We start from the raw sequence: 18,736 nt of genomic DNA on the forward strand, positions 1-18,736 counted from the left end.
TACGGCTTTTATCATAGCAGCCTCAATGTGTTTTACCTCAGACAACATCTTTTTCTACACAACCAGCATTTAACTAGACATTTAATTTTTTATTTAAATTCTCCTTTCAGCATTTACATTGCATTTCCATTAGTCAATCGCCTAACTTTCTATTCAAATACCCCGCACCTCACTTACCGTATGCAAATGAGGAATACCCTCCCTTCATATCACCCATCTACGCACAGCTCCACTGCGAGTAAAATCCTAACATAGATTCGCATGCAAATTCAGAAATTCAAATGCGTTTGCTAGCCGCTATGTGGCCATTGTGTGTGTGTGTGTGACTACTTATCAGTGTTAATAAAGAACACAGAGACAATGGTACTACTGCCTCATACATACGCACATGCATATACATATTACGGACTTGGTAATACTTGCTCGTTAATGCATAAGTCTCAATATACAAATGAGATGCCATCAGTTTTGTGGTTCCAGCTGGTGCGACTCCTACTGCTATTGTTGTTGCGGCATAATCTGGCAATTTAATTAAGTTAATGCAAAAAAATGTCCTGCAATTAGTCTTGGAAAAGTCGCTGCCGCCTCCCATTTTTGCATATTTACTTCCTACGTTTTGTCGAACAGGAAAAACCTTTCTACAAAACGCATAGAAATTTCCAGCCAAAGCCTTTAGAGCGTTTCAGCTAACAGGGTTGATGCAAAATTTGTAATGTGTTAATGTGAGTTGTTGGTATTTTTTTGCTATTCGTAGTTGCAGTTAATGCAGAGGAAGCATAAGAAAAATTGCCAAAACGAAATGCAACACTGCCATTTTCACGGCTGCCTAAAACCAAATGCACTTTTACATATGGAAATTGCCACTGTAGGAGTTGTAGTTGTTGCTGTTGCTTTAGATTTAGTTACCATTCAGATGTTTGGTTGGTTGATGAAAGGAATGAAAGGGGTTGAGAGGCAGAGAGAAGAGATAAGGGGCGACTAAACATTTTCCTATTTAGAAGTAAGTGCATGCATATGTACATTTGTACCGTTAAATGAGCAGCTAAAACAATGTTACATATACAGACTTCCAGGTTCAGTTGTTACAGAGCGTTTTATGCCCAGTGCACGTACAGTAAGGGACTTAAGTTTACATACAGCAGCATATTTTCTTATTTCCGCGAAGGCATACAATAATTCAAAAAAAGTGCGTGTAGCGTAGTACACATAACAGAAGTGAAACTTTAAAGGCATACAAAGAAAGAGAGAGAGACCCGATAGAGAATGAGAGAGAGAGAGAGAGAGAGAGAGAGAGAGAGAGAGAGACCCGATAGAGAATGAGAGAGAGAGAGAGAGAGAGAGAGGGAAAGAATACGAGTATATATCTAAATAAATTCACAACATCTGCAGAGCATAAAAATAGACAAACTTTGCAAAGAACGGAGAAGGGTCGACCGGTGTAGGTAAACACCGGACACAAACCGTGGCAACAACGCGCACTACTCCGCGCGTTTATCACCCGCACAAACGCAGCTATTCCAGGACCGCAGCAACGGCACAAATTACCGCAAGGTAAGTCGCCGGAATGGATAGCACTTAAAAGTACGCACAAGCACTAGCCAGGAAACGAAAAAAAGCGCCAAAAACTAGGCACCAAAAAAAAAACGCCAAAAAATTGGGACCAAAAAACGCCTCAAACAGTAGGCACCAAGGATATATAACGCTAAAAAGTAGGCACCAAAAATATATAATATTTCCTACAAGTTTGCACCAACAAACAAGCGCCAAAAAGTAGGGAGTGTTGTTTCTCACTAGAAATTTGCAACCACAAAGAAAACCTCGGGAAAAATAGCCTAAAGTGTATCTAAAATATACATATATAAGGTATAGCTCTCTCTCTCCTTTTCCTCTCCGTTATATCTTTTTTCTCTCTCGCGGAACGAAAATGCCCTTGAAATTTTACTCTCCATTCTCTCTCGTCCATCGACGCCTAAGAAGTTTCACTTCGAAAACTGCTAATGTAATTTTTTTTTCAGAATTCATATTTATTCAGAAACTTATGAAAACTAAAATAACTGGTACCATTTGATTTGGCTCACTCAATCAAAGCAGGCATTGAAAAAGTAGTTGTAAAGTACCGTTGATCGAAAATTTCTGTTGTGATTATTTATTTCGTGGTTTGTCGCTGGTCTTATCAAGTGGATAAAATAATGAGCTCGAGAAAAGGAGTAAATTCTGATTTAAGAAAATTGGTGGTTAAGCATAGAAAAGAAAACAAATCTTACGACTAAATTGCAAAAATAGCAAATTTAAGTCGAGCAACGGTAGAAACTATTGTTAAAAACTGCAAAGAGACCAATTTGAATGAAAATAAAAAGTCAACCGGCCGCCTAACGAAGCTGTCCAGAAGAGAGCTTTAAGTCGTCAAAAATCAGAGAGTTTTGCTTTGAAATTGAGCCAACATATCGTCGATACTACCGGGAAAAGTGTTCATCTAAGAACTATTAAAATATATCTTAATACTAGCGGATATTTTAGCAGGAAACCACGTAAAAATTCTCTGATTTCTCCATTGTCTTGACGGGCGCATATGTAGGTATTGACAAAGGAATGGATTTCTGGATTACTGACGAATCGCAGTTCAATATATTTGGAAGTGATGGAGGAGAAAAAATGCGGATATGGAAATGAAAAATTGTATACCTACTGTCAAGTATGGCGGAGGTAGCGTAGTCGTATGGCAGCTTCAGCTGCATCTGGCATTAGAAAGATGGCCTTTGTTGAAGATACTGCGGACTGGTATAAATATAAAAACATTTGGAACAACATTTGAGGCCATCAATAGAATGATTGATGAACTGCGCTCATGGCCTTAGACAGCCCCCCAACCACATCAGGGGTAGTCGAGTCCTGTAAATCTAGGCTGAACTATGTCGGTAGACATAATAGCCTGATGCTAACATGGGTCCCGGAACACGTGGGTATCGTGGATAATGAGACCTTTGACTCCTTAGCTAAGGTGGGCTTGATGCCAACTTCTTTGGTCCAGAGCCCGTTTTGCCTATCCCTTCTGCGGCTATCAAAGCCACGGTTAGCAAATGGGGTACTGTGTTACAACCCACAAGCGGGCTTGGCAGGCTGAGAGAGGCTGCAGATGGACTAAATTGATGTTAAGTGTCATGTCCGATCGACTGGCGGGCCAATTTCTGTGGGCGAAGCACAAGGAAAGGGTGGGCATCTCAGACAGAGTACTCTGCCCAGTTTGTGAAGAGCAGAATGAGACGGCGGACCACTTCCTGTGCGTCTGCCCCACCTTCGATCGAGACAGGTTTGAGATCCTTGGCACTGACGTGTTCAGAAGCGACCACCTTGGCTCCTTGGCACCACAAGATCTACTCAGATTTCTTCGGAGATCGGGTAGCTTTAAAGATTTGAAGAAAATTAAAAGGGAATCCAAGTGTAGTACAATGAACTTAATTAATGTCTGAGTGCTGCACTTGCTAGTTGTCCCGACAAAAAAAAAATAAATGATTGGGTCTTGGGCAAGGTTGCATTTTACAACAAGTCAATGAAATGTCTCATTATCTCTCCTAAAACCAATGTGAACCATTAAGATACCTTAGAAGATCCCTGACTTCCACCGTGCCGCGGTCTTGGCAACTCATTGAAGAATTGTTTACATAAAGTGGTGAATCTACGTCTGGTTAGAACAGAACAGAAGCCCAGGAGTTGTACAATCGCCTCCTTCACTTCTTCATCTTGTCAGCTTCTGCAGAAGTAATGTGTCTGCGCGCCTAGCCTCTGCATACAGTTCCCCGTGATCATTGAAATAAATGTTCTAAGACCGTGCTTACTTTGGCTCAGCAGGGATTCTATGCGTTTAGCATCAAGAGTCGGCCACAATTGCCATTGCCATATTTCGTTTGTTATTCTTTCAAATTTCTCAAAACGAAATAGCTTCCTTGGTTGCCAGGGGGATGATACAGGAATATCATTGGCTGTGTACCTAATAGGCAGTTTCCTGCCAAATTCTGCTAGCCCGTTTGCCCCACAATTCTTTTCAATGTCACACTGACCAGCAGCCTGCATTACCTTAGGGTGAAATGGCTCGGCCATCTGGTAGGGAGATGTGCGGCATTTCATGTCCCTGCTGGGTCTCAACGAACCTGAAAAAGCAACTGTTGTAGTGAGAGATACCAAGTGTCAAGTGGATTCGCTAAGGATAATACACGAAGTAAATCTCCTCATACTGTAAGTTCGGCCGAATGTTGCTGATGGGCCCGAAAACGTCCAGAGTATCAGCAGACTTTCGTTGCGCTGCATTTTCAAAAAAAAGACTGAAGATGTGATTTAGTAAAGGGCAAACCAATTGGCAGTTCGGATTCGGCTTAAAACTGTAGGTCCATCCATTTGTGGAAGCATCAAGGCGCATAACACAAATAGGAGAGAACTCCAAACACCCAAAAAGAGAGAAACAGAGATTTGATTATTGCAGCCTCCAGCTCGAGGACAAAAGCTCACACGAACGGTGGAGTTTTTGAAAAACCAGTTGTCGTGGCATTTTTCCTGTTTTGCCCGATTAGGCGATTCATTCCTTTGCCCATTAACGGAATATTAGCCAGAAAACATTGTTGAATCTTTTGAGTTGAATAGACATCCGGGTTTCTTTGCTGCAACGTAACGAAATCGAATCATTTTTTAAGTAGATGGTAACTACGATGAAGAAAAAGTGGTTCACATGCGAGGAAAATGCCCGAAAAAGTTGGTAGTAAAATTACTGGGAGTGAGCCCAATCGATCGCTTGGGCTCGGCCTAGTCGCTAAGAAGGTTTTTGCAAAATATTTTTTATTGGTTTTGGAAAGGAATCATCCACTGGGAGGCCTCTACTGTCAGCAACTGAGCAAATTCGATCAGGAATCAATGGAAATCAGCCATTGGGAAGAGTTTTACATTTCAAGTAGGCAGTGTTATGCCGCATAAATCGTTAACGGGGCCCCCAAGCCCCGGGTATAAAAACGTGTGCAACAACAACAACAACCAGAATAACTTACAACAACAACAACTACAATAAAAGCCACTAAACTAGAAACTAGCGGCAACAAAGTGTACAACAAAAGTGGCCATTTGAGTGGTTGGAGAGGCTGCTTGGTAAATTGCGAGGGTGTGCGTGTGTTACTTACAAGGAGCAACTTGAATTATGAGCGCATAAAGAGTATATATGTATGCACATACATCCATGTGATGTATAGGAACGATTTATGTATGTGTGTGTGTGGGACTTTTAAACTGCAGTTACCCACACTCAGTTATCGTAAATCACACAAGTTCATTCTTTAGTTTCCAAAAACGAAAAAAAAAAAATTCTAAAACACATCCCAGCAGATGGGCCAGAAGGAGTACGTAACGGGGAAAATGCCTGGGTGACGGTGTCAGGCAACGAGTCTTTGATTGCATCGTGGCCAAATGCTAAGCCAGAATTTACATTAAGTTGAAATAATAGGAAAGTCAGAGTGGAGTAAAAGAAGCAAAACCCACACACATGTAAATACATGTGAATGTGTTATCCTAACACAGACACACACATGCACACATGCGGACATGTAAGGCAAATATGCACTTTGGGTGCACGCAGCCACATATATGAAAGGGTTCCTATGTTATTTTTGCACACACATACATACCTTAGGGTGCACAAACATACATGCGTACATATGCTGGTTTTCATGCTCCTCAGCATTCAAGCGGCTAACAAAAGGCCAATGCCATTGTGTAGGCCAGAAAGTCTGCACCGAATGCATACAAAGTGCAGTTTATGAAATTTTGTGTGTGTTTGTATGTGTGCGAGGGTGCGCTTGTGCTTAGTGTGGCGAGTTGGTTTGTGGTAAGAGGAAATAAAACGGAAACTGCATTAATTTCCGCTTCCGGCAGCGACGCTTTAACTTTACATTTACATAAAATCACTTACCGACACGCAAATGCCAGGCCATCACACAGACATGCGCACGCACACAAGTAAATATATGTCTGTTATGTATAAAAAGCGCCCGCAGGAGAGTGTTTAAACATATTTGCATGCATTTTGCATATATAAAAGCCAAATTTATTATTTGAATAGGTGCTCATACTTGGCTGCGTTTAGGTGCATATGTACGCATGCATGTTTTTCTATGAAAAATTATTAAGTGCCAGAGAAAGAATGCACTCAGAAAGTATTTATTGTGTCTCATATAACACCAGGCGACATTGCTTTTCACACATGAGAAAATCAATATGTGTCTGGCACTGAAGCTGAGCGGTGGTTTTAAAGGACATCAGAGTTGAAGGATGCGAAAAATTATTATAAATCTATAAAAGTGTTTGACATGGAAATCACAGCAAAGTATAAAATGAAGGAAATTTAAGACCATTTTTCGTATAAAATTATTTCTTGTTTGAGTAAGGCATGGGAGACATTTCCTTAGACATTTTTTTCTTCATTTTCGTTGATGATTTTCATAAAGGCATTCATTTTGTTTTTTTTGTTTTATTTATTATTCCATTTGCATTGTAACTATATATTTGTATATATATAATTGGCGCATGCACCCTTTTTGGGAGTTTGGCCGAGCTCCTCCTGTTTGTGGCATGCGTCTTGGATGTTGTTCCACAAATGGAGGGACCTACAGTTTCAAACCGATTCCGAACGGCAGTTATTTTTCATGAGGAGCTTTTTCATGGTAGAAATACACTCGGGGGTTGCCATTGCCTGCCGAGGGGCGACCGCTATTCTTCTTCTTTATTTGCTATTCGTAATCGAATACATTTTTTTACAATTTTTTTTTTAGTTAAAATTTTCGACTGTATTTGAAAATAATGCGCGGTCTCTAGCTGCTTCCAAGAGACCAACACGTTGTATACCGGCCCACTGTCTTATGTTCCTCTACCAAGAAAACTGCTTACGCCCGATACCTCTTCTTCCTTCAATCTTGCCCTGCAATTTGAGTTGGAACAGTTCATATTTTGGGTTTCGTAGAATCTGCCCCAAAATATGAAGTTTTTCGTCGTTTGATGCACTTGATTATTTGTCTGTCGCCGTGAACTCTTCGCAGCACTTCTTCTTGAGAAACGTGGTCGGGCCATGGTATCTTGAGCAATTACCGGAGAAGCTCCATTTTAAATGCTTCTTTGGTTTTTCACCGGGATTCGAACGTAAGTACTCTCTGAATTTCGAAAGGTACTCACGCACCAACCCATTCGGCTACGGCGGTCGCCTTGCATTGTCACTAGTTAACAGTAAATAAAGTAGCGAACAATTTTCTTTACTTTTTTAACACTATTGCAAAGGAGTTGATTACTGCATGAGGTGTTGCGGCTTTTTGTGTTTCAACCTTTCAAACCATTTGTGTTGGTAGGTGAGAGCTGAGGCTTCACTGTTGGCATGATGAGATAGCATATTCATGTAAGATACGGCCTTTTTTGAATCACGACGGCAACTGGATCTATGCCGAGATTGCGTTCAAGGTCACCAATGCGTACATACCATGCGCGTTTGTAGCGCATCGCAAGACTTAAGTATGTTGCTGGAGCTTGCGCAACCCCATAGTTGGATGGTTTGGAATTGGTGCTGGAAAACCATCATTTAAGTTTAAGGGAGGTAGCTCGTGACCGTAGCGTGTCTCACGAATCAATTCGCAACATTTTACACCATCAATTGGGCATGAGACGCGTGGCTGCTCGACTCGTTCCAAGAGAGTTGAATTTCTTTCAAAAAAATCATCAGAAGAATGTGGCTGAAGACATGTTGGCGCAAGTGAATTCGGACCCAACGTTTATCCAGCGTATCATAACAGGTGATGAGACGTGCGTATATGAGTTGACATGCAAACCAGTCAACAATCGGCTGAATGGCGCTAACCACATGAGCCGAAACCCAAAAAACTACGTTAAAGTCGGTCAAAAGTGAAAGTCTGCTACTCGTTTTCTTTGCTTATCATGGTGTTGTGCACTCGGAATTCATTCCAAATGGTTCTACGGTAAATAAAGAACATTATTTGGAAGTTATGCGACATTTGAGAGAGAATGTGCGTAGGAAACAGCCCAATTTGTGGAAAGACAACTCATGGATATTGCACCATGATAACGCACCGTCTCTCAAGGCTCATATTGTGAACTCTTTTTTGACCTAAAACTCGACAAATATCATTTAAGAACCATCGTATTCACCGGATTTAGCTCCCTATGAGTTTTCCTTTTCCCAAAACTTAAATTGCCACTCCGCGGACGCCGCTTTGAGAAAATAGAGGCCATTAAGGAGAACTCGCTGAAGGAGCTGAAGAAGATCTCTTCAAATGCGCTTAAAAGGTGCTTTGATGCCAAGACTAATCGTTGGCATATGTGTATTGCTTCAAATGGAGCCTACTTTGAAGGCGACAAAAAAAATTTTTATGATTAAACAATTATTTTTGTTTTATTGTACAATGCCCGATTACCAATAAACCAATACATGTTTTTGAATATAATATCAAGTTCTTCTCTTTTCCTTTTTACGTGAGCACTCCATCTGAGTTTGGTGTAAAGAGTCATACTCAGGTATTTAACCGTGTTATGATACGGGATTTCCACTCCATTTATATACAGTGAAAGTTATCTTATTCTAATTTTTGTACGTGAAGTCATTATGAACGGATTTTGTTTCATTTAATTTTATTTTTTGAAGATTTGCAATTGACTCATCTGTGTATTTCCAACTGACAAGATAGCGGTGTCGTTTGCAAACGCTGCTGTGACGCAGTTCTGATGGGTAGGCAAATGGTATGTGAAAATTAGGTAAAGGATGGATCCCAAAATGCTATCCTGTGGGACATCAGCTTTAATTTGTTTCAGGTCGTCGTATTTAATTCGAAAGAAGCGATCGGATAATTAGGATTTTAAAATATCGTAATATTGAGTTCGTATTGCTGAGTAGCTTTTTTATTTTGTTGAGAAGGCCACAGTAACATACCTTACCGAAAGTCTCGGATGTACCTAGGAAGACAGCGGCGCACACTTTTTTCTTTTCGAAGGTATTTTCTGAGTTAGCCTGTGGACTTGATCGGTTGTTGAATGCTTTGGGCGAAAGCCAAAATAACTTTGTTAAGGCGTTTAGCAAGTAATTTTTCTAGTAGTTTTGATAAGATGGGTAGGAGTGATATAGGCCATTATGATGATATATCGTGTGCTGGTCATTGGTCATTAAAATAAGTACGCTGCCTTTATCTATCGACTTGCCCAAGGTTTTTATGGATTACAACGGTCGATTTTTACCAAGGATATAATTATTTTTATTTTTACCACAGACTGTACGATCCTCTCCAGTAAGCTATTAAATCGCAGCAAAATCACAATCTTTTGGGGAAACCAACACTTTGGGGAAACAGCAAGCAGGCTTTAGCAGCAGCTGATCCTGCGTCGACAAAATTAGCGCTTTGGGTATCATTGCGGAACAAGCACAAGAATGGCAGACAACCCTCCAACTAACGTTTGTAGCTATAGCTTTTGATAGCGTATCTCGTAACAGCATCGAGGGGAAAAAGAGAGGTTTCATTGGAACTTCCATGAACACTTTGAAGATCTCGATTACGCCGATGATATCAGCCTCGTATCCGTCAAACACGCCAATATGCAAAACAAAGTTGAAAACTTATTCACAACATCACTAAGGGCAGGTTTGAAAAAGAACCACGAAAGAACTAAGGTGATGATGATAATCTCGTGGGTTTTCTCACAGGACACAATGCGCGAGAAATGCATGCTGTGAGACTTGGAATCACCTCGAGTCCTTTTTGCGCTGGATGTATGGAGGATGAGGTGGAATCATCTCAGCACCTTCTCCTTAGCTGCCCTGCTCTAGCGGAGCTAAGATCTAGGCATCTTGGCTCCTACTTCTTTGTCACGCCTGCTGATATAGCTGGCGCTGATATTAAAAATCTCATGAATTTCATCAGCAGCATAAAGCGGTCGACGCGAACATAGTCATCGTTCGTAATCCGCACGCTCCTAACCATCCCAGCACCACCTCTCTCCGACCTCTCCCTGTATCCCATCGGTCTTTCTCTCCCGCCTCACCCCTCCGTAATGGCACCACAAAGGACGAATCCTTCTTCGTCCAAGTGTGCCCATTCCCTGGGCAACCATATCTACCCTAACCTAAGGTGATGAAGATTCGCTCTACACGTAAAGACTTTTTCATACTTAGGCAGTATCATGGTCACTAAAGATAGTGCTAAGTTAGACACTACCGCCGGAATAAGCAAGGCAAACGGCGCGTTCGCACAACTTCGTTCCATACGATCATCGAGTGTCTTTAGCGTGCACAAAAAGGTTCGAATTTTCAAGTCAAATGTATTGTCGGTGCTGTTGTATGGCTCAGAAACCTGGTTTACAAACATCTTGATTGTGAACAAAATTCAAAGCTGCGTAAACAGGTATCTGCGCAGGATATTGAAGATATGCTGCCCCAAAAACCATAAGCAAGGACGAGCTTTACGAGCGGTGCAAAATGCAACCGACAGCTGACTTGATAAAGCTAAGAAAGTGGAGGCGGATTGACCATACGCTTCGCAAAAACGCAAGAGAAATTTGTCGCCAAGCCTTGGCCTGGAACCCACAAAGTGCTCGCAAGGTTGGTCGTCCAAAAATGTCATGGAGGAGAATGGTTCAGAAGGATGTCGAAGAGTCTGGAAAGATGTGGAACGAAATTAAGCTACTGGCTAAGAACAGAACAAGATGGAGATGTTTCATCGAGGCCAAATGCTCCAATGGGAGAAACATGAATTGTTGCTTTTCTCTCTGTGAGCTCACTCAGCTCACTCAGCTCATCTCTTATTGAGAGAAATGTCATCGGGTTTCATTCATCAAAACATTGCTCGCGATATACATACTGGGTTATTCAATTGGTGACGCATTATTTTTTATTTTTCGCTTGTCATTTGTAAACTTCATTAGTATACATTTCATCATGGAACGCTACACACTTGAGCAACGATTGCAAATCGTGCAAATTTTTTATGAAAATAATCGTTCTGTTGCTGCTACTTTAAGAGCATTACGGCCATTTTACAGTAACAAGCCGGCGACGATTTGTGAGCTCAGAGCCAATATTGAACGCGAAATTGCTGGAATTTCGGCCGATTTATGCAAAAGAGTGGTCGAAAATTGGGTTCAACGATTGAACTTCGTAAAACGTGCACGCGGTGGTCATGCAAAAGAAATCGAATTTCATACTTAAATGTATATGTTCAAACTCGATAATAAAAAAAAATTAGTTAAAAAAGTCAAACCGTTTGTGTTTTATTCAAAAAAGTTCAAAAGTTGAAGCGCTCTTACTGAAAAACCCTATATAACAAATCTGAGGTACAATCCCATAGTGCGGTGTGTCTAAGGCGTCAGACCCTTTCGAACTCTATTAAGGGGTTAGGTGGGTCTCAGAGGTGGAAGAAGATTTTGACTATTTTTTTTTAGTATATAAAATCATATATTTTATTTAAGCAATTCGCTGTATCTAAGATACATACATAAACAGTATTTTGTGAAATTTTTATTTAAAAATTTCGAAAACCCAGCCGTTGGTACCTCATCTTCCTTGACGTCTCAAAAAAAAATGCTCTTGCCGTGGACAGCATAGCTCATTATTGGTTCATCTAAAATCAGAAAACCAAACGTATTTCGTTAGTACATGGATAAATCTCGTTGTTGTACGAAGGAAAAAAAAAATCAAAATTTGAATTTATGACAGGCTTTGAACCAAAAAACACATTTTTTAGTGAAATTTTCGACATACATTGGCTAAAAAAAAATTGTTGTAATTAACAAAAAAAAAAAAATCCTTCGTTCAATAACTAGATAATGTTATTTCAAAGATTTGTACAAAATTTGAACTAAATCGCTTCATAACTTTTCGAGATATCGTGTCCACCGACTTAGGTTAGGTTAGGCTTAAAAAATGGAGAATTAAAAAATGGAGTTTTGAGATAAACACGTATACGAGCGAAGCGCTCAACTGACGTGGCCTAATGGGCGGAACTTCTGAAGGGTCTATCTCTTAGAATTTTACTCGGATTGACTTAAAATTTTAGGAGAGTATTTTAAACATACAACAAACTATTTAATGAGACAAAAAAACAAAATTCGATGTTTTGAAATTTTCAAACCCACCTAACCCCTTAAGTAAATTTGTCTACCTGCCTTTTGAGATCATCTAGTTTCAATAATTAAATAAATTTAGCAAATTTAAAACGACGATTTTCTTCTGTGCAGTTGGAGTTTCGCTTGCCTGCGGTTAGCCAATATGGCGACAGCGGCATCACATATGGCACGGCGCGCATATCCGGCAAACGCACACAGAAGGCCGTAAACTTGGCTGACTACTAACTATTTTGCGAAATTTATGGTAGTATTTTCATAAATTGTGCAAGCACACGCATACATACACAGATTATTAATATATGTTTTCAGTTTGCTGCCATGTGACGGCATTTACTCCCAAGTTGCACGCAAAGTTGCTTTTGAAAACAAAACTACAAAAAAAAAAACGAAAATAAAAGCAAAGCACAAGAAAGAAGAACAAATTGTGCAGCCTCAAATTTCGAGGTTACTATAACACCTTGGCCCTTAGCTGCTGGCCTCGCCACTTGACGGTCGCTATCAGGTTTTTTTATTATTGTTGTTGTTAGTTTTGTACTGATTTGCGCGGGACTGGTATTTCACTTCGAAGCAGTCGACCGGAAGCAACGTAACTTGGGAGTTTCCATTGTTGTTCTAATGATATTACTTGGAGAAATATGTGCTTATGTGTGTATATGTACACACATACATATGCACATTACACTTAGGCACTTGCTTGGCATGAATAGAACAATATTTCCTGTGTTCAGATTCTTGTGCAACTTTGTACTCAGCTTGGGGTGAAATATTTAAAATCACTTCTGGTATCCTCTGCTAGGTACAAAATAGGAGCATAAAGTTGCTATAACTGTAATATTCTTCATACATGTGTGGTATGGGACACACATACATTGATAGTATATGTAAGTATAACAACAAAAAGTGAATGATAAAATAGACAGGAGGCATTGATTTTGGCATTTTAATTTATGCACTCACCAAGCCTCATCTCAAATATAAATAAAATGTCACAAAGCCCCACAAAGTACTTTCAAATTCATCCCTGTGCACCCCACAAAAAGTTTTAATGGCAATATTCTTAAAAGAAAATGTGTTTGCCTACATAATTTATGTCCGCAGAAGAACGAAGTTTGCCATTAAAAATCTTTTTGTGGGCATTTAGTTTACTAGGCTCTGATTGAAAGGATTATTCTGCGCCAAGCCCAGGTGTTTATAGCGGTGAACGACCACCTTTACCACGTCCGTATTTACATATAAATATTGAGCAACTCCATATAAAGTGCCCCAAGAAATTTGGATGACAATATCCAATTTTGTATGTACATATAAAAAAAAGTAGACTGAAATAATTTAAAAAAATTTAATGTTTTTGAGATTTATTCAATATTGAACATTTTGATATACAGTTTTTTAAAGTGCAATATCTTCGGTTACTTTTAACGTTTTTATAATTTTTTGAAAATTTTTAGTACAAAATATACTGGTAAATTTTTTTTTTAAAACTATGATATTTAAATTTAGAGTTTTTAAAGTCAAATATCTTCAGTTATTTTTACAATTTTTATAAGTATCCTTATATAATAAAAGTTCGACTGAAAAAATGTTAAACAAAAATTAAATAATTTTCAGATTTAATCAATGCTGAAAATTTTGATATACAGTTTTTTAAAATGAATGTTTCACTTTAATATCTTCAGTTATTTTTATAATTTTTTGAAACTTTTTAATATAGTACAAAAATATAGTTTTAAAAATTATTTTTGGAAAAAAATTTTAAGCTAAACGTTTTTTAAATTGAAATATCGTCGGTTGTTCTTACCACTTTTATAAATTTATCTATCTTCAAAGCATAAAATATTCTTAAAAAGTTGAATATTGAAAAAAATTGTATTTTATATGCGAATAATTTTTAAGAAAACATGTTTTTTGCTAGTTATGATCCAATTATGAAATCTGCAGGGCTTACTGAGCAGAGTCTAACGCTGCAATTAGTGGTGCCGTACCTGAGCCATAACCATAACCTAGCCATCAGCTGTTCTGATTAAACATATGGGCATCACTGTAAACGATTATTGGTGCCGCATCATAGCGCCAAAAGCATAACCGTAGCCGTATGTATTTATTGAATTTTGGTTTTTCCCCGTAACCGTAAGCAGCTGCAAAATAGTTTACTTTTGTTTTCATAAAAAATAATTGAACATTAGAAATGAACGACGAAAAATTAATTGACTTAGTGGAAAAATTAATTGACTTAGTGGAAAAATTAATTGACTTAGTGGAAAAATTAATTGACTTTGTGGAAAATTATCCGTGTTTTTATGACAAAATGAAAATGTTGCATTAAATCTACTTCAATATCAGCTGTTTATGGTTACGGCATGACTAATCGGCAAATGCTGTCATGATGCGGCTTTGGTTATGGTTACTGCTATGGCGATATATTATATCTACGGTACCACTAATTGCAGCTTAAGCAGTTAATAAAAAATAAAAAATATCCCCTTCAAAAATGACAAAAAAAGGATTTTTCTCAAAACTGTTCAGCAAAAAACTTACATTTTTTTCAAAACATTTTTTTTATACGTTTTGGGCAAGACAAAATTAAATTTTTCAATTCTTGTAAAAAAAAATTTCCCCAAAAATTATCAGCAAAAAACTTAAATTTTTTTCCAAAACAGTTTTTTAATAAATTTCCGGCAAGAAAAAATTCAGTTTTTCAATTCTTAAATTTTTTTTTTTTTTTAATTTTCTTTCTCCAATTTTTTAGCATAAAATATAATTTATAAAATTAAAAAAATTAAAAATTTTTTGAAAAAAAATTATTTTTTCGCCCAATTTTTAAGGAAAAGTTTTTGATACTATTATGAAACATGCAGGGATTACTGAGCACAGTCTAAGGCTTATAAAAACAAAAATCCGAACGGGGTGTTTCTGACAAAATGAAAAAAAAAAAACAAATTTTTTGCTAAAGATTTTCAGGAAAAAAGTTTAATATTTTGCCAAAACATTCCTCCATAAATTCCCGTTAAACAAAATTAATTTTTTTTTCGATTCTTTTTTCAGTTTTAGAAGTTTCTCTTTCTCCAATTATGCAGCATAAAAATTCTTAAAAAAATTGAAAAGAAAAATTTCTGAAAATAAAATTATTTTATTTGCATACAACTTTTGAGATAAATTTCTGTGATCCTATTATAGAACTTGCAGGGATAATTGAGGACAGTCTAAGCCACTAATAAAAAAATAAAATAAAAAATTTAGAAAAAAAATCTTTTTAAAAATTTTCAACTAAAAGAATAAATTATTTTCTATAAGTTTTCTTAAAAAAGATTAGCTTTTATCCAAACTTCTTTTTCATTTTTATAAATTTCTTCTTCTTAAATTTATTAGCATAAAATATACTTTATAAAAAATAGCTTTTTGAACAGAAAATTATTTTATTGCATACAAATTTTGGGAACAATTTTTGAGATCATACAAAAAAAGCATGTTCTTAATAATTTTTGGCAAAGTAAATAATTTTTTTTCCAAAGCATTTTTTCCATACGTTTTCGGCATAAAAAAAATTCCGGAAGATTTATTCCAAAAAAAAATTTTTAAGAAATATTTTTTATCTGAAAAATTTGAAAAAGATTTAAAATTATATAAATATATATAATATTCTTAAAAATTTTCGGCAAAATAAATACATTTTTTTGCAAAGTAGATATTTTTTCCATAAGTTTTCGGCACAAAAAAATTTTTTTCGTGATTTTTTCGAAAAAAAATTGTTTAAGAATAATATTTTTTATCTGAAAAATTAAAAAAAAATTGAAAATTTTATAAATACATATACATAAATATAATATATAATATATGTGTAATACATATAAATTTTGAAACGAACCGGAAATTTTTCAGTTTAAGAAATCCTTTACAAAAATTTTCAACATTGCATAAATCTAAAAATAAAATTTTTTTTCAAAATTTTTTCAATTTACTTTTTATTGTACTCACAACTACAATAAATTAATGTTCAGAAAAATCGATGACAATGTCCAAAATACGGCAAAATACTTGTATCACTTGCCATGGAGTCGCACTATTGGTACTTACAAGCGAGTGGAGATTCCATTGTGGGAAAATGCAGTCAAAAATTCAACATTCAGATAAATGTAACCGTACTTAAACCTTTCTGTTTGGGCAAGTAAAATTAATTAATTTCGTACAATCGAGAATGGCTTTATTATTTTTCAAAATATTGCCCACGAAGATCATGCATGTATTAAAAAAAAATTGCAAAGCACTTTTTCCACTCCGATTAAGGTGCTTAGCTCCAAAACATGTGTGTATGCAGTTTGAATGCAACTAATTATTGCGAAAATAAGAGGAAACGCGACACACAAATTGATAGAAAATGTTTCTCTGCCCCTCGGCAGGTAATGACAAACCTCTGACAATGACAAACTAACTTCGGCTGCTGATACGTCGCCGGGGATTCGGCAGCAGAATTTTATCCGCTAATTTCACACGTATTCTCAGACTCGTCCAATCATTTGAAAAGATGGCGACGCTGCTTCGTTGTGAGTGTAGACTGAGTTGATTGTTTTCGTAATCTCAGTTTTTTCGCAAACAAACCTTTGCCATGGCCCCGATTACGTCAGCCAATCAGATGATTCGTGCAAAATCGCTGAGAGCCGCTTAACGGTCTGATGTTGACCACGCCTCCGCATTCTGTACATCTACACACCTAGCGTACTTTTATAGTATCAGATGTGTACGTATGTACATGTGTGTGCTTACATTTAATACAATTTAATATACACATACACACGTACGCATATCCATTTACGCACTGCAACTTGCACTCGTTTACTTTTCCTGTCAATGTAATACAATTTTCTCATTATAAATTTGATATGAAGATACGTACATATATTTGCGACTATGTATGTATGCACTTATATATGACTTGTAACATATGCTTGCGTGTACATATGAACGCTTTCAAGAGTCTCGACTTTATTGAAATTTTCTTTTATTGCATTTCTTCCAATTTTATTGCTATTGTGGTTTGCCATTTAATCTGTATTTCAATCGCTTCGTTGACAGTTTATGCCACAAAAAGTATATATGCTCATACATATGTCTCACCCACACATACATATATGCACAGTATTTACGTAAGTATGCACCTACATAGGAAAAACATAAATTTAACTATAACCACTTTTATTTATGCCATTCAATTTGAAGAATATTTACTTACTTGCATTTTACGCAGCTGCTTTCGTTCGAAGTGTTTTTTTTTATTTTTTTTTTTGCTTTTTTACCACTCGTATAAGTTTATTTATGCCACTCATTGTTGTAAAAAGTTATAAATGGCTTTCTTTCGGTCTGACATTTCGATATCAGTTTCATGCATTCATTATGTCTCTGTTTACATGTGTATGGCACAGTGTTTATGTATGCAGGCAAATGTGAGTTGTGTGAAAATGAAAAGCAGAGCGTAGACATTTGTACATATCCATACGAAATGAGCTTGCATACGAGATAAGCGTCTTCGTACTACTCGTACAGTTACTTGCAGGCGTGTGAAGTGGGACTATCGCACAAGACAAGTTTGACAGGCCATGTCACTTGGCGCCGAGTTGGGGTTTCTTCGAGAAAAATACGTATATAAGTATGTATGTATGTATGTGCAAAAAATGTGACAAATAGAAGGTAGGTTTCGGTGTAAACTGACAATGAGAAACAACAATAAAAACTCAATCGTTTCATATAAAGGTTGATAAGTGCTTGTATTATTTGACATTCTTGACTGTGTGCGGAAGAAAAAGACACCTAACCTAGCCTGCAGCTACATAGGGAACCCATCCACTTACGTATGTATGAGGCTCGATTGATCAGTAAAGGTGTGCATATTTACTTAATTTATGTATAATTTATTGATTCCAATAAGGCACTGAAAATTTAAATAAATTTAAATTCGGGAAAAAGGAAATTTATTGTTCCGTTGTACATTTTTCATAATTTTTGATAACCAAATATCAAATTATCTCGAGACCCTCAAAATAGGCATTTGTTTTACCACTGACTTCTTTATTCAACTCATATATTTTATTGTCACGCCGTTTCTTCATTATTCGATATAGAAAATAGTCGGAGAAAGCTAAATCTGAGGAACTGGATACTTCTTCATCTTCTTGCTTGACGCGCCAACCTGCTAACTTTGCTTTTGACGGAAGTTAATACAGCGCACCAGTCGTTTCTCTTTCGTGCTAGTCGGCGCACAGCGGAACATTCTCCACTCCCATCCCATCAAGGGAAGAGTGGACGGGGGGCTACACTTGGAGCCGGGCCTGGTGCAGTTGTTCACGGATGGATGGAAGTTGGAAGGAAAGGTTGGCGGAGGAGTATTTTTTTTATGGTGCATTCGAAATTGATTGAATCCGAATTCTTTGCCATAAGGCTCATTTGAGTTCCTGGTCACAGCGACATTGCGGGAAACTGTGAGGCCGATGAGCTGCACAAACAAGAGACATGTGAGGTGATTTCCGCGCGAAGGGTAAGGATTGGGATCCCCTTGACCACCTGCGGTCTGCTCATAGTGGGATGGGGGATTCGCGCCAACTCAGCG

The sequence above is a fragment of the Anastrepha obliqua genome, chromosome 1 (assembly GCF_027943255.1).
Source record: "Anastrepha obliqua isolate idAnaObli1 chromosome 1, idAnaObli1_1.0, whole genome shotgun sequence".
Taxonomy (NCBI): Eukaryota; Metazoa; Arthropoda; class Insecta; order Diptera; family Tephritidae; genus Anastrepha; species Anastrepha obliqua.